At 42.5% G+C, this 22,588-nt stretch overlaps 1 long non-coding RNA gene across 2 annotated transcripts in view; it reads right to left on the bottom strand.

Annotated features, from left to right (window-relative positions):
• The window catches only part of LOC144298540 (uncharacterized), a 196,192-nt gene that overhangs the window by 99,038 nt on the left and 74,566 nt on the right, over nt 1-22,588 (bottom strand). For both annotated transcript variants that reach the window (XR_013365470.1, XR_013365469.1), the window contains one exon: nt 3,516-3,625. This is a non-coding gene — a long non-coding RNA (uncharacterized LOC144298540). The remainder of the gene's footprint in view (nt 1-3,515; nt 3,626-22,588) is intronic.

Here is a 22,588-nt window from a genome sequence, read left to right as displayed (position 1 = left end):
CTATTTTGTTTTCAAAAATAGTATTGAATAATTGCTCACATTTATAGTGTGCCTCTCACTCATGGAGTTTATCTTTTTTTAAGATTTATTTATTTATTTGAGAGAGAAAGTCGGGGGAGGGCAGGTGGAGAGTGAGAGAGAATCTCAAGCAAGCTGCACACTCAGCTCCCCTGCCCTCCAATGTGGGGCTCAATGTCACGTCCCTGAGATCATGACCCTGAGACCATGACCTAAGCTGAAACCAAGAGTTGGACACGCAACTGACTGCACCACCCAGGCGCCCCATTGCTCATGGAGTTTAAAAAAACATCCCCATAATATAAAAAATAGTGAAAGGGAATAAAGGGGAAAGGAGAGAAAATGAGTAGGAAATATCAGAGAGGGAGACAGAACATGAGAGACTCCCAACTCTGGGAAATGAACAAAAGGTGTTGGAAAGAGAGGTGGGTGGGGGGTGGGGGTGACTGGGTGACGGGCACTGAGGGGGGGCATTTGATGGGATGAGCACTGGGTGTTATGCTATATGTTGCAAATTGAACTCCAATTAAAAAAAAAACAAACAAACATCCCCATATATTATGCCCACATCTCTGGTTACCATCACAAAATAACTTACTGTAATCCCAAATTTCCAGGTGTGGATATTAAGCTTACAGTGATCTATTACCTCCAATATACCAAATATATTACCATATATAAAGTAAAATATAGGAAGGATCTAATAAGAGAAATAATAATCCTGGTGCAAAACCCTGATGTCCCAATCTATATATATATATATATATATATATATATATATATATATATATATATATCAGGGAATACGGTACCTAACAATAATAATAACATAGCTATTTTTATTCAAATCCTTTGCTGGCATGTACCTGGACAAAAGCAGGAAAATCTTTTCTCTGAAAGTCATCTTGTTAGAGAGTATTTGCTTATGCAGTTTGAATGTATTTTTTCCGTAAGTTTGACTGCCAAGTTAGAAGGCAGTTTGAAAGCAAAGGATTCTGGACTGAGAGCCAAGAAATCTTGCCACTTCCTGGCTAGGCATGTGATTTTTTTGGACAGGTCACTAACTGTCTCTGGAGTGACATTTCCTTCAAGTGTCCACTGCCAATGACTCCTTCTTCCCTGCCCCTTTCTCTTTCATCCCAAGAGATCCACACTTATCAGTCACACTGCATTTACTACGTATCAGACCTATTGCCCCTCACCCCTTATTTTATTACTATCTATTGCTATTTGCTCATCACCTGATAATCAGAACTTCTGATTAGGAAGTAACGATTATTATTATACTCAGGTAAACCAATGACTTGATTTGTTGCTTTACTCTGGGTAAGATGCCCATTAATACTGTAGAATATTAAAATCAGTCCATGGATCTCCATTCCTCCCTATAGGGCTTCTAGAAACCCTAAGTGTAGAGCCACTAGACTAGGTTCCACCAACTCCAGTGAGCAAAGAAGAGATGAGAAGGACAGGGAAGATCTGAGAGCCTCAGTCCCCTCAAGAGCTCAGAGCTACTGTTTCACTATATTTGCCATGGGGTGGAGGTGGGGGGGCGGATACCTAGAAGCAGGGTTGAGAAAGCTTTCAATCTTTAGGTAGAAACCAGAAGTCCCAGTTTCTATGCAAAATGTCATGATGTTTAAATGTTGGTTACCCTGTATTCATTAAATCTAATATGATGTCACTTAAAAGGGATCTTAATTTCTAAGAAGATGTAAAGAGAAAAAGTTTTCTAGAATCAGGGAAGTATAGTTGGGTTTTTCTTTTTCTTTTAAAATTCTATTTAGAATTTTAAAAATTAATTTAATTATGTAAGACATAATTATGTCTATGTAAAAGGATCATGGCATTGGAGTGTGACCTAGGTAGGGGCCACCAGTTGTAGGTTTTTCTCTGCGTGGTTTTTTGTTGGGTTTGTTTGTTTGTTTTTTTACTTCTGCCTCTTTCCCATATTCTCCAATGTCCCTGCTTGCTCTGCTATTTGATTATTCATCAACAGCACTGGGATGACAGTAAACATAAACCTTTTTTTTTTTTTTTAAACCTTTTAAAACATAATCTTCCCCAGGAAAACCAGTCTGTGAAACAGATTCACTGAGAACTCTGTACATCCTAGATGGACATATCGAACCCATCCCATTTTAAATAAGCTTATATAGAACTAAATAAGAATTGGTTACAGCTTGATTCATGGACAAAGTTGAATAATTCATGACATTATTACGCTTCATATAAAATTGATAAAGAATCTATCTATTGTTATTGAGTTACGTTTTATATTTTAAAACAATGCCTTGAATTTTCAGGGCTCAAATATTTTCACAGAACTTCACAACACTAGCATCCAAGCCATTGGCTTGTGTTGCCCCATAGATGAGAAGGCTGTATGCAAAGCACCAGTCTTTTTCATCTTTCAAATGAGGACCTGCTGCGTGCCAGGAGAGTGTGTGTGTGATGTCACCTTGTCCTCACATAACACTTTAAGGTAAGTATGATGCACGCAGCTCTAGCTACTGAGAAGGAAACTCAGGGACGTTAAAAGACTGGCTTGGAATCATAGCTGATTATGCTTGTCCCTTTCTGATTCCTTCTATACTGGCTCCGTGCTTGCGGTGCCCTGGGAGGCTAAGCAGTACCTGCCACTACAAAGGGTTCTTCTTCCCAAAGCTTCTGGTTGGATTTGGCCCATGGGGAACTCTACTAGGACATTGGAGGGAAAAAAAAGAGACAGTGATCTCAGTATATTTTCCTTCAGCTCCCTACCTGGGTGGACTGGGATCCTCTTGGGATAGGGTGGTCATCTCCACATGGCCCTTGGTCTCCGGAGTCTACCCACCTCTCCTTCCTCTTGCCTCTGAGGCACAAGGATCATAAAAGAGCCTCTCTGTGAGTAGCCCTCTAGTACCCCATTCTTCTGGAGGTTTACCAATAGCTGCTCGCAGCTTTGTACATCGTCCCTTTGCTTAACTCTCTTTTTAAAATCTGCCTATTTTTGTAGTCACCAAGCCCAGACAGCTTCCAGGAACCAATCAGAAATTCAAACATAGGTACTAATAACTCAGGATCAAAACTACTTTTCACCAAACCACAGAGATCCCCAAATTATCTCCTTAGAAAAACTCTGAGCCTGTGATATTACAATAGTCTGTTTTAAAAGGGGAGGAGGAAACGTTTAAAAATAGACAGTCATTTCCTGTGGTATAACATCTTCTTCACTAGTATCAAATACCATTTCTTTAAGAACCATCTAGTACCTTTGAACTCTTTGGAAGAAAAATGCAATGTAAATCCAAGGTATTAATAGTATATCATTTTTGCCTGGTGATAAAATCCCCAGTGTCACAAGGCTACGATAGGATAAAACCATTTCAACAGGAGAAAATCTTTAGGAAACAGATTCTACTACAAAGAAATTCACTTTGTATAAAAAGTATAGGTTTGTTGAATTCAAAAAGGTGTTAGAGGATTTGCTAATGCAAGGAGGAACACAAGATTACCTGTACGCGGAGAATGGAATGTTCTGTTTCCGGCGCCACAGTCAGTGGTATCTTTATAATGATGCAGGTGGTCACCTGGAGCTGCTTGGGTACACCTCAGTATTTGGTTCCTACAGACATTAAAAAAAATAACTTAACGCCGATAATACGTCCTTCTTACTCTTTTTCATTCACACAGTTTCTATTTCTATTCTAAGTAGTTCACCAGGCAATTCTGGGTTCCAGTTTATTTTTCCATAAAACTAATGATATGAATGGATAAAGAAGATGTGGTTTATGTATACAATGGAATATTACTCAGCTATTAGAAATGACAAATACCCACCATTTGCTTCAACGTGGATGGAACTGGAGGGTATTATGCTGAGTGAAGTAAGTCAGTCGGAGAAGGACAAACATTATATGTTCTCATTCATTTGGGGAATATAAATAATAGTGAAAGGGAAAATAAGGGAAGGGAGAAGAAATGGGTGGGAAATATCAGAAAGGGAGACAGAAGGTAAAGACTGCTAACTCTGGGAAACGAACTAGGGGTGGTAGAAGGGGAGGAGGGCGGGGGGTGGGAGTGAATGGGTGACGGGCACTGGGTGTTATTCTGTATGTTAGTAAATTGAACACCAATAAAAAAAAACAAACAAAGCATAAAACAAAAAATAAATAAATAAAAAACAAAACTAATGATAATAAGACGTAAAAGAACAAGCCCTCTTAATGAACGCTTACTTGTACCGGGCATGGTTACACTGTTTCTATGCATTTTCTCAATATATGTATATTATTTAACTTAATTTTTACAACATATTATACTGGTATACTTCTATTACGCTCGAGTTACAGATGAGAAAACTGAGACCCAGTATATTTACTTATCATCCTGCTGAAAGGCAGCCAGCTCAGAGAGGACAAAACTGAGACTTGAACCTGCCGCAAAGCCAACACTCGGTTTTATCCAGGGTTGCACAGTCAAATGAGAACTGAGATCGGATTGGTACACAGGCTTAATGCAGCCAGCTGGAGGATTACAAAACCGGAAAGCAAGTGTCCCACCTAAAGGGACAGTCACTGTCCAGCTCCAGCCAATCCAGCATTCCCCTAAAGAATGGGGACACAGTACTGCCATGTCTCTGGTTTTTCAAGAGAAGTGAACATTCTGAATTTTTATATGTGAGTCTCCCGATTTTTAAATGCAGGGTATCATCCAATAAAAAGTAGTTAGGTGTTCCAGCTAAGCTCACGGACCACAGGCCTGTGGTCTGTGCCCCTCCCTCAGCTTGGAGGGTAGACCCAGAGAAGGCCCACCTCTGCAATCCCTCCACTACCTCCGTTACATTCAAGGCCGGGAACGTCACACAAGCCCTAGAGTGAGTCACAGCCAGGGTGACCAACCCAGCCCCGTTGGCCTGCAATCTTCCTGATTTGAAAACCAGCCTGCCCCCAGGAAGCCCCAGTGCCCAGACGGAGTGGGGCTTGTTGGGCACCTGGTTAAAGCAGAGAACTGGCTTCTGGAGTCTGCAAAACTCACAAAGGTCAAATACCCTGACCCTTCAGACCGTGTCCTTTCAGGGGCATCTCCCTGTGCGTGGAGGTGCTACCTTGCTGTATTCCCCCTTTGGGAATGGAACCACCTCCAAAGTGAGGGTGTAAGGTTCCCTCGGATAGGCCCCCCAGGAGCAAGTTTCCCAGAAACTCTCAAGCCACATCAGAGGAGAGGAGGCCACAGGGAGGCAGGCGCCGTCCCTGAGAAGGCGGCTGGTTGCTATTTGTCAGCGAATCCCAATTCGGATCCAAATGGGAGTGAGCCATTATCAGGGACTCACACAGCTCCAGGTAAACAGCTAATGAGCAGGCTGCCAGTTCCATTTTTATCAAGAGCCCTCCGAGACTCAACCGTGCCATTTCATAAAATATGCAGATGCTAGTGTGGGGTTGGGGTGGGGGGGGGAGAGCAAAGGCTTTGAAAATGATTCACACAACCTAAAAATGATGTTGAAAAGGGAGGAATTAAATATTCACAAAGTGAGAGAAATTAAGGCATATTAGCGGTTCGGATGTGGAAGTGAAATGAGTAACATGCACAGGGTTGATGAGGACGGCGTGATTACAGATCTGTCCAAAGTCTCTAATTCTGACACGGTGCGGAGTGGAGGTGCCCGTGCGGCTGGTAAGGGCAAAAAAATGAGGTAGGGGACACGGTGCACGAGGCAGACAGATCAGAGGCAGAGGGAGGAAGCCACAGCGGTGATTAACAGGAGGCTCCTCTCGGTGCTGGGGGTGAGCTCCACGTTCACAAAATGAATACTAATTACTAGCACAAAACAGACTTTAAGTTGGCTAGACGCTTGATGCTATTAAGTCCATAACGAGGAAGGCAAGCAAAAGGCACAGAGGCTGGAGGGGCTGGATTCGGTGAGGTCACTCTACCCTCCACTTTAAAAAAAAGGGGGGGGGGATGGAAAGCCAAAGCATGGCCCATCCAAACTAGAATTAGCAGTAATTATTATATAATATGTAATGATGAGATTTAAATGGGTAACACATTTTCTCTGCTGAGATCATTTAGACATGATTCATACAAATGATGAAATTAATAGATCTTCCTCTTTTCAGACTGCCAGGCGGCTTCAACTAGATTTTTCAACAGAGACGGATCCTCGGGAAATCATATGAATAGAGAGATTTACGGAAATTGCAGGAGGAATTGGTTTCGGTTGTGTAAGAGCACACTAGGGTTTAGAGAAACTCACACGTTCACCTCGGGGATGAGCGCACAGCTCTTGGCCCTCTTTTCTTTCTTTAATTTTTAACAATCTACCTCTATTTTTATAAGGGGTCGTAGAGGTAAAGGTATGAGACCAACATCCTCAAAATAAAGAGCTACAACACTGAAGGCTAAACAAATATTTACACGGAGGTAGGATTGCTTTCTTTGCATCCAAAGTGCAAGAGGTAACAGTCCATAGATGTGAAAATACATTTTAAATAATAATAGGGACATGGCCCAAGAAATTTAAAATTTAATACCGATGGAAAACAATTTAAGAGATGATAGTGTTTGTGGATGGGGTATTCATGATTCCAGTGCCTTTAAAATTTTCAAGAGAAATTTAAGAAAAAAAGTAGATTGCAAACAAAAAGGAAAGCTCAGAGCCATCTTTGATAAAGTGTTTCTTTAGCATTTCTGCTAAAACCCCATCACTGTTGTTGGATTGGGGGATTTTTTTCTTTCCCTCCTGCACAAGTATAAAGCAGTTACCGGGGACAGGAAGACTGCCGGAGATCCACTGTTTTCCGAGGGGAGAGTTCTCTAGTCCCATTCGCTGCACAGCATATGAGCAAATTAACAGGCACTTGGGGAGGAAGCCCACAGTACGAGGCTCAGGCATGTAATAATTAACATAGCCTTGCTACCTCCGTGGCATCCTGGGATGAAAATATTAATCATTCACAGCTGTGATCGCCTCAAAATCTCCTATTTTATGGCTTTGACACATCCATGAATAATGCCATTTACTATAATGTGCTGCATATCAGAAGGAACACTTTTACGGTATGGCTGTTTCTCCAGAATCCATCGTAAACCGATATGAAACCTGGATTCCCTTCAGCACCTACAGAAAACAGAATGTGAGGCCGCACACCTGCTCTGCTTTACTGAGCACCTACTAGGCGTCAGAAATTCCATGCATTCTTTGTCTAAGCCTTACAATGGGGCAATGAGGGCAGTACTGTCATTATGTCCATTCTGTACAGGATGAAATGTGGGATCGGGAGGCTGAGGTCAAACAGCCAGACACACAGAGGCAGGGTGTGAGGCTCCGTCTGCATTGCTCCGAAGCCCATGCTCTTCCCGCAGCATGGAGTTCAAAGGGAACTTTAAATATTACCGTGACATTGGTTTCCACAGTGTCCTCACCCCACTGGGTCCCCAGGGGAGCACCTTGGCAATTAATTCATTTAGGGAATCGGGTGGGATTTTTTTCTACCCTGCTGCATCACCGTGAACACTTTTCTTTTTCACTTTGCCTACCCTTGATCCGAGCACACAGCCCAAGTGCATGCCCCGGCCAATGCACTTGCCACACTGCAGTTGAGAGTGAGAGTTTCCCAGTGTAAATGGAATTGGGAGCTCCCCCGCCCAAAATCTGTGCACTTTCTCTCCTTACGTTGAGGATACAGATGCGCAATACATTGCCCACAACGTCCCAGGGGATCTTGAATATCCTGTGCCCCCCAGCCTCACCTCCTGCTTCCCTCCTTCTAGATCTTTCATTGACATCCAGCAAAGAGGAAGTCTCTGCATTCCTCAAAGCCACAGATCTCATTCCACCTCTAGTCCTCCGGCACGCGGAGATGCCTCTGCTTGTAACACAGCTTTTCCCCTGCTACTGTCTCCAAATCCACACCTCAGCTGGTTCCACCTCATTCTGTGGCTCTTCCTTCTCTTACATTTCACTTTCTCAGAGTTGACACTGTTAACTCTCTAGTCTACTTTGAGTTTTTAGATTTTATTTATTTATTCATGAGACACACACACACACACACACACACACACACACACAGAGGCAGAGACACAGGCAGAGGGAGAAGCAGGCTCCATGCAGGGATCAGGGAGCCCGATGTGGGACTCGATCCTGGGACTCCAGGATCATGCCCTGGGCCAAAGGCAGGCGCTAAACTACCCAGCCACCCAGGGATGCCAACTTTGAGTTTTCTAGATGCTCTCATAACCCAATCCAAGCTCTCCCTGGCAATTGTCACAATTATAATTGTTCTCTGTATGATTGTTCATATCATAACATCTGATCCCCGTAGGAGCTTTCAAATCCATGAAGGTAGAGACTATGTTCTCAGGGTCAGGCACATAGCAGGTGCTCAATAAGTATGTGGAAGGAGGGAAGGAAGGAAGGAAGGAAGGAAGGAAGGAAGGAAGGACAGATGGACTGACTGAAGCATCCTCATTTTTAGCCAGAATCCTTTCCACCTGCATTTTCTTTGTTGTCTAACCCCTCACCGAAGCTCTTCCTTGCTGACATTTGCACCACTTGACAACAACCAGAAATTGCATCATGACCACTGTTGTTGGCAGGAGCAAGGAGGCTGAGTTTGTGTCCTTGGAGAATCATCTGGCTGCAGGAACCTTGACTCCCCCAGGCCCCCATCCCTTCTCCTGTACATCTCTTAGGTGTTATAATACTGTGCTGCAATTGCTTGTTTGTGTGGTTGGCTCCTTCCCTCGTTGGATTGCCAGCTCCCCAGGGGAGCTGACGTGGGAGGTATCTGCCTCTCTTCGGTGTCCAGCACAGGACCTGAGCCCACAAATGTACTCAGTAAATGGCTGTTGTAAACAATTCCGGTCATGAATGACTCAGTAATTGAATGAATAACTAGGCGAATTAGTAAATTAGTGAGTTCATAAAAGACGTCAATGTGAAAAAACAACTATTTACTCAACTATTTCCTAAAGGGTAGTGCCCATCCCCATGGGTGGTACACAAGATAATTTTTAGGAATACATAAACTAACCTTTCAATTTTAGTTGCTATGGAACAAAGAAAAAGATGTTAGAAAAAAATTAACCTGTACATTAATCCTTTGTATTATTGATATTATGACTTAGGACAATTTAAGTTAAAAAGAATATTAAGCAAATACAGTATTATTACAGAAGGTGCTGGACATGGCAAAAATCATGAAATTAGGAGGCTTGGGAACACATGGTTTGAAAATGAAGCTGGGGGTGGGGAATCCGTAAGGTTTTGTAAGCTTTTACTATGTTCCAGGCATTGTTCTAAGCACTTGGCCTGTATTAAATCCATGGACTCTTCATAAGAGCTCCATGAGTAAAAACCATCCCCTTTTCTAGGTGAGGACATGGAAGCTGAGGTACAGAGAGGGGTAATCCTCGCCCAAGGTTGGATAACCAGTAAGTGTTTGAATCGGAGTTTGAATCCAGATAGAGCCTGTGGTCTCCTACACAGCGCTGCTCAGACTCTCACAGAGAAAGTGAGAAGGAGCAAATGAACAAATCTGTGGGACAGTGAGTGAAGCATGGGCTGTGGGGGCACGAGAAAGGGAGGAAGTGACAGCTGAGCCCAGGGCCTTTCATGGGCACGACCCAGAAGTAGGAAGGATGACACGAGGGACCTCACCCTCATTCTGTTTGTGGCTTCCCTGCAGCCACCGTAGTGCAGTAGCCACTCTGGGCACCCACTTGGAGGCAAATTTCTTTAACTGCATCTACTTGCGGCTCATGAAAGGGACAAATGCCCCATTTTTCTCTGCTGTCATTTGAAGGGTATCTTTCTGAGCTCTGATGTCCAAAAAAAAAAACAAAAACAAAAACAGGTGGATGTGAGGTGGACCCATTTGCTCCTGGACAGTCCTGCTCACTCTGGACTCTTCAGAGGAACTAAGAACAAAGGGATCTGCTCAACAGCCATCCTAACCCCTGGGGGAATAGGACCAGAGGGCCACCCCATACCCATTCAGACAAAAAATGTGTGTTTTCTCACTTACTGATTCTCTTAGAGAGTTCAGCATCCTTCCCCCTGCACCAGGATCATATTGTCCATGACCATTCAAGAACAACTGACTCCCCTGCGTTCTCCAAATCGTTTTCTTACGATTGAATTCTTACGATTCTTCTTCTCTTCCACCTGAAGTGTTCTCCTTATTGCTCACTATGCAGATCCTAAGTCTGAATTCTCACTAGGCACCTTATTAGCTGTGGGTCATCAGGTAACCTACCTACATTACAGCTCCCTTCCTGAGGTGTTAAATGGAAATAACAGTAGCCCCACCTTAGCAGATCTCTGTGAGAAGCAAGGGGAATGATCGAATTTAAGGCATGCAAAGCATGGTGACTGGCAGGTGTTAACACTCAACGTATGGTTTTTATCCTACAGAGGGTTGATGGCCATGCATACACTCAGGACTGCAACATTTATTTTTCTATCTCTAAACTTAATTTCATTGTCAAGACTTTTTTCCCCCAGGTGATGGAAACTTAATTGATTTAGGGTCCCGCCTCCTCCCTTTCCTTGAGGTTGAGACTTAAATTCCAGAGATTGGGTTTCTAATCACCCCCTGGGTCGTTGTGACTTATCTATATGGTTATGTGATGATATGTCCTTTGTTAGTCTTGATCATGAAAGTTAAAATTACCTCTCCTCACCACAAAATGCAAGGCCCTATCAGCAATCCCCTGCCATCTCCAGGCCATATTTGGATGGAAATAGCTTTCTGATTCTCTCCACTTGTCACTACGGTAGGGAAAAGCTAGGTGCACCACATTCGAACTTTCTGCATGTCATCCTATATGAGTCCAGAGACAGGCACACAAAATATTAATACATTGAGGTACATAGCAATTGTTGGCGGAATGGAGGGTCACCCTCTAGACTTCTGGAACTGCACTGAAGAACTGGCTTGCAGACATCAGGAATATGGAGAATCAGGAAGCTGCCACTGTACACCTATTGGCTTAAAAACCACTTTTTGATTCTTGATTAAGAAGCTGCTTCCATGATGGCTGGCTCCAGAGCCAGGCCTGCCATATTTGCACTGGCAATAACATAGGTGCTCTGCACTCTGCCTCTTGACACCCACACAACCAGCATCTGCATGCTGGGACTGCTTTTAATATTGCCATACAAACCTTTATCTTCCATGATGGTGCTTTCCAGAAGAAACCACTGAAGCAGCCAGGAGGGTAACATCTGCCTCATTCCCTTCTATTTCTCAGAAAAATACAAGGTGGGGCAAGGAGAGGAAAGAAGAACTTGCAGACCAAAGAATTGTCTCCCCACCTTTGCTAATGCAACTTGCTAAGATCCTGAAGATCGGCCCCCTGTGTTGGGCTAATGCTGGGACAACCGTACAGATGTCACAGCAAGTTCTCCATTGGCGTGGAGCAGCTGGATGAGGACATGGGTAGACCTGGCACCTTAGGTCTGGTTCCCAGTGTTTGCAGACCTTGGGTTCATGAATTTTGTTATATAAGCTCTTTTGGATGCTTTAGCCTCTTGATGATCTCTTCACAACCACTCTGCTGATGTTACTACTGCCCATTTTACAGGTGAGGGAATGGAGGCCAATATGGCCAGTCAGTTTCACATGGCCATGGGGGTTAGTTTAGGTTTTTGCTGATCCTAATACTTACTCAATTTGGATTCTCCTTTAAAAAAGAAATCCAAGGGGATCCCTGGGTGGCGCAGCGGTTTGGTGTCTGCCTTTGGCCCAGGGCGCGATCCTGGAGACCCGGGATCGAATCCCACATCGGGCTCCCGGTGCATGGAGCCTGCTTCTTCCTCTGCCTATGTCTCTGCCTCTCTCTCTCTCTCTCTCTGTGTGTGTGACTATCATAAATAAATAAAAATTAAAAAAAAAAGAAATCCAAATTACCGATACAAAATTAGATAAGAAAGTGAATATTTATTTGAAATGAGAAAACAAATGGAGCCAAATTATAAATTTTAAAAAGCTAACAAACTTCTAACACATACTGCAAAATCTAGAAAAACAATTCAGTCTTTTATTAGCCACCTGACATCTCTAAAATATTTTTTCTATATTTTTTTGTGTCACACTCTCTGTCCTGTCATGACGGAGATTTTATAAAATATCTTTCTATAGAGAAAAGAGAAAAATAACTTAGTCCTTCCCCAGCATGGCTGATCAGAACCTTTTCTATTATTGGTAGTTTATAAATGTTTATGTGAGGTTTATAACTCATTAGTGGTAATGTCGTATACATTTTTAGGATGGTTATCAATTTGGGGGAAGCCTCCATCAAATTTCTTTCCTACGTGAGCTGTAGGGTCTCAGGGAAATTCCAAGTTTTTCCTGTAACGACAGACCTGAAACACTCTTTGAATTAACAACCTCCAGTTCCCAGTTTGTCACTGACATCCTTATTTTACATGTATTGCGAATTTTATGGTATCTCATCTATGCTGGTATTCTGTGTCCTATTAGCAAGAAATTTAAACAGTTGGCATTATAAATAGTCCTTCTTTAATTTCTGAGAGAAAATAAAAAATAGTGTATGATGCATTTATAATTGTATCTACTGCGTGAGTGAGTATACTCCCGAGACAACAGAACTTCCAATTGGACTACCAACGAGAGTCAGATCCTCCACTGACTCATGTACATATCTAATGCTCAGGAGAATTTTCCAGACTGGCTTGTGACTCCTTACATTCATAACCATGTCTCTCTTCTACTGACCACTGGAGCTGCAGACACCATAGGATATATTCACATCACAGGGCTGCCGTTGACCTTGCACCTTTCTACCACAGCGTGGTTTCATTGACACAGTGGGTGTAGGACTGTTTCTAGAAGTCATTCCAAACCAGGATACTAGCAGGGCCTTGACTATAAATGAGGCGACGGAGGAGCACATAAATATATCCTATCAAACCCCAAAGAAGTCTGTCCTCCAAATAAATGTCCTATAACCAGACCTTAAAATGCCAATGGTCATTGCGATGCCACTCAACTCAACGGTAAGTATGGTTGAGGGAAAGGTGGAGAGGAAAAGACAGCATCTGAACCAATTGTGCCTCAAACATTTTACTTGCACAGATGTTAGAGATACACATCACCATGACAACACATTAGAAGGACCCTTCCCAGGGCCTGAAATGTGAGTCTCTGAAGCTTAAGCATGTTTAGCCTCAAGGTATCTCACTGCAGCCAGAAACCCAGACCCGGAGCTTCTTTCCTTGATGCCCAAAGACCTCTCTGTTCCAAGGAGCGTCTGCATAGTCTGGGGACATCTGCTTGCTCTATATTAGCCACAATTAATAATCAGAAGCAGAGATGTAGCCACTTAACGTATATCAACCACTCTTCTGGGAGGGAGCTGTCATCCTCCGGTTCTCTTTTCCCGAGATAGGAAAATTGATAGGTCACTAGTGTCTGCGAATAGCACTCAAAAGGTATCATATTTATTTTAGCTGCAGCTTCAAATCAGTGGCTATCTGCATTATGAAGAACATCATTCTATAAAACACATTTGGTCTTCATTTTTCAAATGCTCCTGAAGGGAACATATGGTAAATCTGTTTAACTCTGTATTCCACGGAGATACTTAAACCCCATCCACTGAACTCTCCAGCTATTTTTATTATAAAATTCATGTCCTTTCTCTACCCTAAATATTCCCCCTTTCTGCTCAGATGGCTAAAACTACCCGAGGCTACAAAACTACCCTGTTTACCATCAAATTCATGAGTTCCGCCCTATAGTCATTAAATATAACAAAAATGTTATTCACAAGGTGGTTGACAAGTACATATGGGCAGAGCCCATATTCTTGTGGGTTTCAGGCATGAACTCTTTTGAAGTTATTTATTTTTTTATCAGAACCCATGGTAACATAAGCTCTCAATTTGATCTTCTGAATTATCTGTCTCCTGCTAGAAGCTAACTCCTGCAAGTTTTTCTCAATTGTCAATTTTGAGGCTATATTTCAGAGTCTGATTATTTTCCCAGATAGGAATATTGCTTCTCCTTGCTTCTATTCCCCCATCAATAGTGTCATTTGAAACACTAATTTCACTTCTTAAATATCCCTAAGCTCACTGCCCTTCCCCACTCCCAATGAGAGCTTGATGTGGAATGTGACAATGGGAACTCCAGGCCTCCATTCTAAGGAGAGTTATTGATGTTCAAACCATAAAACAGAGCTGGCGCTTAATTGGGAGTTGTTTGCCAATGCAAGGAAGGGGACACCATTTCTAAAATTCGGTTTGTGGGAGCAGTAGAGTTTCTCCAAAAGATCAATGCAGTTCCTTCTCATAAAGTAGTTATAAACATGAAATATTGACATGCTTCTCCGTATGCACATCACCATGTATGAGACATGGTCTATGACCAGGTGATTCTCTGTGGTCAAACATGTTGTAAAAACACTTCATTTTAAACCTTCCTCTTTAGCTGTAACAATGCACATTAGCATATTTAAGGCACTAGAAGTCTTTCCCTTAAACAAACAAAATTTAACTTTTTTTGGTTTAATTTCCCAATTGCCCTTGATCATGTGATTCTCTTTCCCCTAACATCCAATAAAACTAGCGCTCCACAAAGCACACTTTGGGTAATGTTGCCATAATTAATTTTTTCTGATTTTTAATGGCATATTATGCTTTTAATGAACAGATTTTATGCAATAGAGGAGAATCTCAATAGGTTTCAGATCATTTGATTAAACTCATTTTTTTTAAGATTGAGAAAAATGATAGAAGATATGCTTGCATAAAATAATGTGGAGATTTTATATAAGCTTCAGAATTAAGTATCAGAATTCAGAGTTTGGACTCTGAAGACCTTGAGCTGCCTTTCTGTAACATTCCCAAATCATAATTGAGCAACTATAATGTGCCAAGCACTGTTGTAGGCCGTGAGATACTATGGACAACTTGCTTATAGGGAGCTTGTAGCCCGTTAGGAAAATAAATATTCATAAATAATAGCACAAATACCCATACTTAGTTTTAATTGATATAAGTTCAACAGAAGAGAAGAAGCCAGGGCAGTGACAATATATGACAGGAGAAAGTGATCCAGCTTTGGGGAAAGGGAAGATGTCACGGAGGGCTTCCTGGAGGAGGTAACATTAAGCTGTCCCCAAAAAGATTATCTGGGACAGATCAGGTTGAGGCAGGAAGAAAGAGTATCCCAGCCCCCAGAAGGGGAATATGCAGAAAGGAGTTTCACTTTTAAAGAAATGGAAAGGTCATGTGGCTGGAACCCAGAGAGAACAAGAGAGAAAGACAAGATGAAGCTGGAGTGGTAGCCAGGGGCCAGATCTTCTAAGGCCTGGAAAGTCAGTAAATATAAATGAATATTTTAATTCCAACATCAGCGTGAGGCACTACTGATCAAACCTTTCAAGTTTCAAGGTAAGATTAAAGAGAGTTCTGGGTACAGAAAACAAAACGGATTCTGTCCTGATCCATGTGAGCATTATTTAAGCTTACATGCCTAAAAATTCCATCCAAATAAATGATAAGAATTAAGCAGCCCAGGGGTACCTGGTGTCTCAGTTGGTACAGCATGAGACTCTTGATCTGGGGGTCATGAATTCAAGCCCCACATTGGGTGAGAGATTATTAAAAAAAAAAAAAGAATTAAACAGCCCCAAATAAAAGAGCTCTGAGTTATGCAAGATGAACCAAGTCGGTTTAAATCCAAAAATGCATCACAAGATGAGAATGTCCTGCTGCCGGAGCAAAGCTGGATCCCACGTAAAAGCAACCACAAGCCCCATCACCCGATTTGTGTGGACGGCAGGGTAGCTGTGGCCCCAAATCCACTTTGCCTTTTATCCCTCTCCACTACATCTGAAATATATCGGCTCTAATCACAGTGAGTGAATGGGGAGAAAAGGTGGGATTTCCATCTCTTTAGCACAATAATCTTCTCAGAACAAGTCATCTTCATAAATAATTCCATATTATCCCAGTCACACTGTCTGGATATCTGGGACTCATTTAATGAAATGGTTGGCTTTAAATATTTCCGGAAGAAGGCTTTTAAAATTCAGAGCATATGTCTTCAAGACTAGAGGTCAGGGTTTGTGATCAAATATTACGCCCTCGGACTTGAAATACTGTGTATGACCTGTCACCAGGAGAGGGACAGCCGCCCAGAAGTTACTAGCTGGTCCTGGGGAGGCAGAGGCTGGCTTGAAATTATTTATGACGAACAACAATGCTACTAAAATTGCCTTATTCTTCAAACCATTCCACTCTTTTCCTTCATCTCTGCAAAAATACCATTTCCAAGGTACAAAGTGCTCCCTGGCAAAACCCCCTTTTCCTATGTGCCTCCTTGTCCATATCCAGGCATCTTCACATCTTGTTGGATCTATCCAACAAGGTCTATCTGTACCCCTCTCCTTCTCAAACCCAACCAACCCAGACCAGTTCCCATCACTTCTTTTCAGAGAGGTTAATTTAGAGAGAGATACCTTGTCACGTGGACCTAGGGCCACAGCTACTGTCCTAGGATAATGACCAGAGCATGGGCTTCTCTACCAGAAAGACAAGGGCTCACATCTGGGCTCAAATCTCAGAGAAGTCATTGTCTTTCTCCAAACCTTGTTTTCTCCATCTACAAAGTGAGCATGAAGCCAGCTTGGGGTTGTACTAGCAACAGCGGTGACGAGCCTGGACCTGGAGGCAGATCTGCCTGGGCTATGATCATTGCTCTCTTGTGTGATTTTTGGAAAAATTATTGAACTGCTATGAACCTCAGTTTTCTCATCTAGGAAATGGGGATAATAACAGTACACTGGTTGTGAGGACACAGAGAGACTATACCTGGGAAACACCTGGGACAAGTGAGCGCTCAGTTATTATTATGAGTACGAAGACTAGATGCGATCCCCCAGGGCTCATCCAGATGGCACCTCAGGAGGGGCATTCAGGTCCTGCAAGATCATCTCCTGATGCCACATTGCTTCTCACAAAGTCATGGTCTGGCCACATTTGCTGACAGATGCGCCTGTCCTGTTAGCTCTGAGTCTCCTCCCCCATCTTGCTTTTCCCTTGCTACACCTTGAGGCAGCTCGTTTTCACTCCTTTCCTGGTTTGAACGCTCTTTAAGTCAGGGATGAGGAAAAAAAAAAAGTCAGGGATGAGGTCTTGTATCACATGCATGTAATTGGCAATGATGATTTCTTGGCAACAAATACATGATGCATTTGTGATGCTGCCTGGTAAAGCCACATTCTCACTAAATCCAGTCCTCACTTGAAGGAGCCCCGGCTGCCCTGCCAGGTGGAGGCTTGTTGCCCCTGCCCCAAAACCAGCCCCACGCAGAAGGGTGCCAATGGCCCCTCCCCCACAGCGTGAAGCTCACTATGCTTGATTTCCAGTGGGCACATATAGACTCAGGACCCTAATTTCCCAAAGCCAATCCAAGGGGGCAGGGAAACTCATATATAGATATTTTGCTAGTGTGGGGCACCTGGGGGGCTCAGTGGTTGAGCATCTACCTTTTGCTCAGGTCGTGATCACAGGGTCCTGAGATCGAGTCCCACATCAGGCTCCCTACAGGGAGCCTGCTTCTCCCACTGCCTGTGTCTCTACCTGTCTGTGTTTCTCATTAATAAATAAATAAAATCTTTTTTTTTTATAAAATCTTTTTTTAAAAAAAAGAAACTTGGTAGTTTTACTATATTCTTTTCTCTGATATAGTAGAATACAACCAAACATAATCAACCTTTTTAGTATAATCAGGATTTTGCTTTTTGCTTTATTCTTAGAATTTAATTTTTTATATTTTTGGTCATTGAGGGATATAGTGGAAGTAGCCCATTACAGTGTTGAAGAGCAAGACTTACACTCCCTGGGTAGTCATCCCAGACTTTACTAGTATCCTCACTCAGGTGGCTCATCTCCCAGTTCTCTTCTCATCTATAAAATGGGATAATAGTCATTCTTCATAAAATGGTTAATACACAAAAATGGTTAAAATATTGCCTGGTACATAATATTCATCATTTAGTGTTCACTACCAGTGTTAGTCATTACTTCAACCATATAGGAACCAAGCCTCAAATCGACCCCACTCACCCCCCCAGAACTAGTTTAAAATCTTACCATTAACTATGTTCTTATAAGTTTCCTTTACAGGCCGTGTGTGTGCGTAAGTGTGTGTGTGTGTGTGTGTGTGTGTGTTCACATGTGTGACCTGCTATGTGCCAGGCTCTGTCTCACGAGGTAGGGATAAAGATATAAAGACAGATCAGATCCCTGTTTGTTTGTTTTTTTTTTCCTCAAGGAAAGAAAAAATATAACAAATACATAAACATGATGATTTGAAGCTCATAATGCAGGATGGAGTGACAGAAAACCAATGGAGGGACAATTCCGATTGTGGTTAAGGAGGGTTCTTTGAGAAGGTGACATTTACACTGAGATCTGAATATCACAAAGGAAGTCTCATGCAAAAAGCCCAGGGGAATAGAATACAAAACAGATGGAAAAAATATGAGTAACCAAGTATTTATCTGAATGATGTCTATCTCACTAACACAGACCAGAGATCGGGATGGTGGCCGGTTTCGGTAAATAAAGGTTTATTGGGACACAGACACATCCATGTGTTTATGTGTCATCTACGGCTGCATTTGTGCTCCAGCTGTGCAGTTGAGGAGTAGAGAGAGAAAGCATGTGGCCCACCAGTCTAAAATTTTTACAATCAGGCCCTTTACAATAAAGTTTACCATCCCCTGGCCTAGATCATAAGACCCATGAGGGTAAGGAGCACATTCTGTCTGCATTGCCACTTCTTTCCACCCTAGCTTGTCTGACTAGCAGATCCCGGGAAACAGCTGGAGAGGAAATAAATGCAGGACATTTTGTACCCGACTGCATTTTTTTTTTTTTTTTAGAACTCTCTTTTAAATGAAATCTCTTGAAATGATAGCTTCGAGCACATAGTTTTCCTTCAGGAGAACATCACTGGTTCCCACATGTCCAGAGGCTATGAATTTCCTGCAAAGGGGCTCAGAGGGAGATTGGTTCCAGGCTGAAATGCAGCAGCAGTTCTGTAGGATGCCAGCCGATCTGGTGAGGATGGAAGTGCAAGGAAATCACCCTCTTGGCCAGCTTTGCAGGTAGCTCACCACGTGCGTGATGTTAATTCACAGCGGCATCCCCTTGGCTTGGCATGTGTCAGCCTTTGTCCATCTGAGCACCATCAACATTTTGGGCCAGAGCAGTCTCTGTTGGGGGGCACTTCTGAACATTGTAGGATGTTCAGTGGCATCCCTGGTCTCTCCCCCACTGGGTGACAGTAGCACCCTTCCCCTAGCTATGGCAATCAATGATGTCTCCGAACATTGCCAAATGGCCCCAGGAGGGGATGGGAGGATGGAGGAAGGGAATAACATCACCCTCAGTTGAGAAGTACTGGCATATGCCAAAAACATTCTCCTCTTTCTAGGGGAACTTTTAGACTTTGATAGCAGATGTCCTCAGAGATGAATGCTCCAAGAGGCTGTAATATTCAACATTCAGCCTTTCAACTCAAGTCACCTGTGTGTACTTTCACATTCATCCAATGGGGCGTGGGTGCCAGTTACAAATGACGATGTTGGTCATTCCCAATAACGTCATGGGGAATAATTTTCTCTATTAGGGACATAAATGTATTTTAAATGTTCAATTTAATCTGAGGATGAGAGTCGTGGGTCTTCTTTGGAGATGAGGTGGTGTTGTGGCAGTTGTTTTAAAAACTCTCATGGACAAATGTGATCAGAGTGCTGTGATCCCTGCATAACTCCTAGATCAGGAGGGATAAGAAATCCCTGAACTCTCTCTCTGCTGCTCACAAACCCAGAACTATGTCTGCCTTGCCTGCCCACAGCTAACGCTCCCTAAGCTGCAGTCCGAAGGCAGATCTGCTCATGGACGACCCAGTAGGTGAGCCCCAAAGGAAAGAGAAAGGGAAGCAGAGGGGGTGGTATCTAGGTGGATTCCATTTTTTCTTTTTCAACAAAAAAAAAAAAAAAAAAAAAAAGGAAATAGCATTGATATGACCTCCTGGGGAAGGAAAATTCAGACCAGTGCCATCTTGGTCCAATTGGATAATGAGCCTAAACATCCATGATTGCTTAGGATGCTATATATTCCCAACCTCAGTGTAATTTTTGATATGATACACTTTATCATTCTGTATCACAGAAGTTCAGCAATAATTTCCTAATGAAGAATAGATCATAGCTTGTAAACCAGCAACCTATAAATATATATTATATATGTACATAGCATATAGATGTACAAAAATGCATATACAGGCGCCTGGGTGGCTCAGTCAGTTAAGTGTCTACCTTCAGCTCAGGTCATGATCCTGGGGTCCTGGGATCAGCCCCGCATCAGGCTCCCTGCTCAGTGGGGAATCTGCTTCTCTCTCTCCCTCTGCCTGCTGCTCCCCCCTGCTCATGTGCTGCTTCTCTCTCTTTGTCAAATAAATAAATAACATCTTTTAAAAAATACATATATACACGCGTATACTTGGCTCACATTTTGGTTTTAGCTGTGAATTATCAACTTAAAAAAAAGAGAGAACTTCTCATGAAAAAAGATTTGGATCTCTGTCTTCTTTTCAAAATCTGAAAGGTCTGCCAACACCACCAAGCCCACCTCCTTGAATGGTGACAACCCACCGGCAGGTAAGCAGCATGGCTTGAGCTCCCCAGTTTACTACACTCCCCACTCCCCCAAGAGGGGTGATCCTTGCCTATTTCACACATTCAGGTTAGCTGCCTGGAACCAGTTGGCAGTTCTGCTTGTAGTTGCATGTATTGATTAATTTTATCTTCTTGGCTTTTTTTTGGGGGGGGGGGGCTCTTCCTGAAGCCAGGCCAATCTGTTTCCTACTTTCAAATAAGTTTTCCCCAAATGCATTGCTTTCATAGACGTTTGGCCAGCTAATCTTACCCAAATTTCCTACTCCTGCCGTTTTCTCCACTCGAATATATCATACTTCATTTATGGCAGCATTTCCCAAAATGTACACTGTGAAACAAATACATATTATGTACAGAAAATATAAGAATACTATGGTTGAATAAATTAAGCAACACCATGTTAAGAGAGTCTTTGCAGCAGTATGTTTCGGAGCCTATAAAATGCAAATGTGCTCTATGAGCTTCTAAGGGAGGGCAAGTATGTGAGCAAGTCCTAGTTTTCCATGGAACTTTGTAACGCTGTGCAATATGACCATATTTGCTTGTCTTTAAAAAAGAATGTGTATTCACAGTCTCTAATATTTTTGCTAATTGTTTTTAACCACGGGTAAGTTGCAGAGAAGGGAAGTCTAGACCATCATGGGTGGGGGGGGCGGGCAACTTTTTCTCTTGCAAACTGATCACTGAAAAGTAGAATGTAACCATCAGCAACACTAACACTTTTGCACAGAAGAGAAGTCATTTTAAACACCCCCCCCCACCCCCCACAACCCCAAAGCAGGAAAAACAGTATCTCCATAAAGGACCACCCTTTAAATGGAATACATTTGGCTCGGCAAATGTGTGCTGTGTTTTTCTTATTTCCTTTATTTCATTGAAGATCTGTAAAAACTTTGTCACAGACTGTCACCAATGTGCAAAACTGAATTTGGGAAACATTGGTCTACATTACATTAAATCTGGCGACAACACAAACTCAAAAACCACTGTGAAAATAGTTCACACATGAGAGGAGAGCCAGTGAGTTTCCAAGGCAGGGTTTTCTGGGAGGATGTGGAAACACAGTGAAGCAGTAGGGAGAGAAAACAAGGAGGAGATCAAAGTGGACTTGCCCTTTGAGTGGCTTCTGCAGATTCCTTTCGCTGACCTGATCTTACACTGGAATTGCACTGGGGAGGTTTCACAATCTTGCCTCAGCTGCGGGGCTGCCCTTGGCGGCCTGGCATTGATGGGAACAGGGCAATGATGAGGATGTCAAGTGAATGACCTTCACAGTTGGGGTCAGAACAAAGAGAAACAGAAGTGGTACTTCATGTGATGAGCCAGTGTGGTCTAAAACTTTAAAAATATGGTATTTAAAGCATTTCGTGCTGAAAAAAAGATGATGATGCTTATGGTGATTTGAAGGAGTAGCAACACAACATACAGATATGTCCCAACCATCCATCGTATGGATAGATTTTGCCCTACAACTGGTGGGTTGTTTTTTGTTGCTGGAGCACATTTCTTGGGTTGTTCTAAGTAGGAACTGTAGGTAAGTCCTAATGTATTTTATAAAGTCACGTTTTTGCTATTTGACCCTCAGCCAGTTGATTACGATGATAAAACATGGAGCCTCCAAATAATCCGCTTTTATTTTAAGAATTTCTTTTCCTTTTTTATTGTTTTACAAACTGCTTTCTCCTCGAGAGATTAATAAATCCTTGAGGGCAGGAACGGAAACCGCACATTAGGATCTTCATTGCCGATGCTTACAAAGTCCTCACTAAATGTGAAAATAGGTAATAATGAAGACCAAAGACAATATTTTCTTTTCATTTTGCACTTTTGTTTTTAGATGATTGTGGACTTGCCTGCAGTT

Source organism: Canis aureus, chromosome 26 (assembly GCF_053574225.1).
Source record: "Canis aureus isolate CA01 chromosome 26, VMU_Caureus_v.1.0, whole genome shotgun sequence".
NCBI classification, from domain to species: Eukaryota; Metazoa; Chordata; class Mammalia; order Carnivora; family Canidae; genus Canis; species Canis aureus.
Note: the sequence above shows the minus strand (reverse complement) of the source record. Positions and strands in the feature narration are given on the sequence as shown.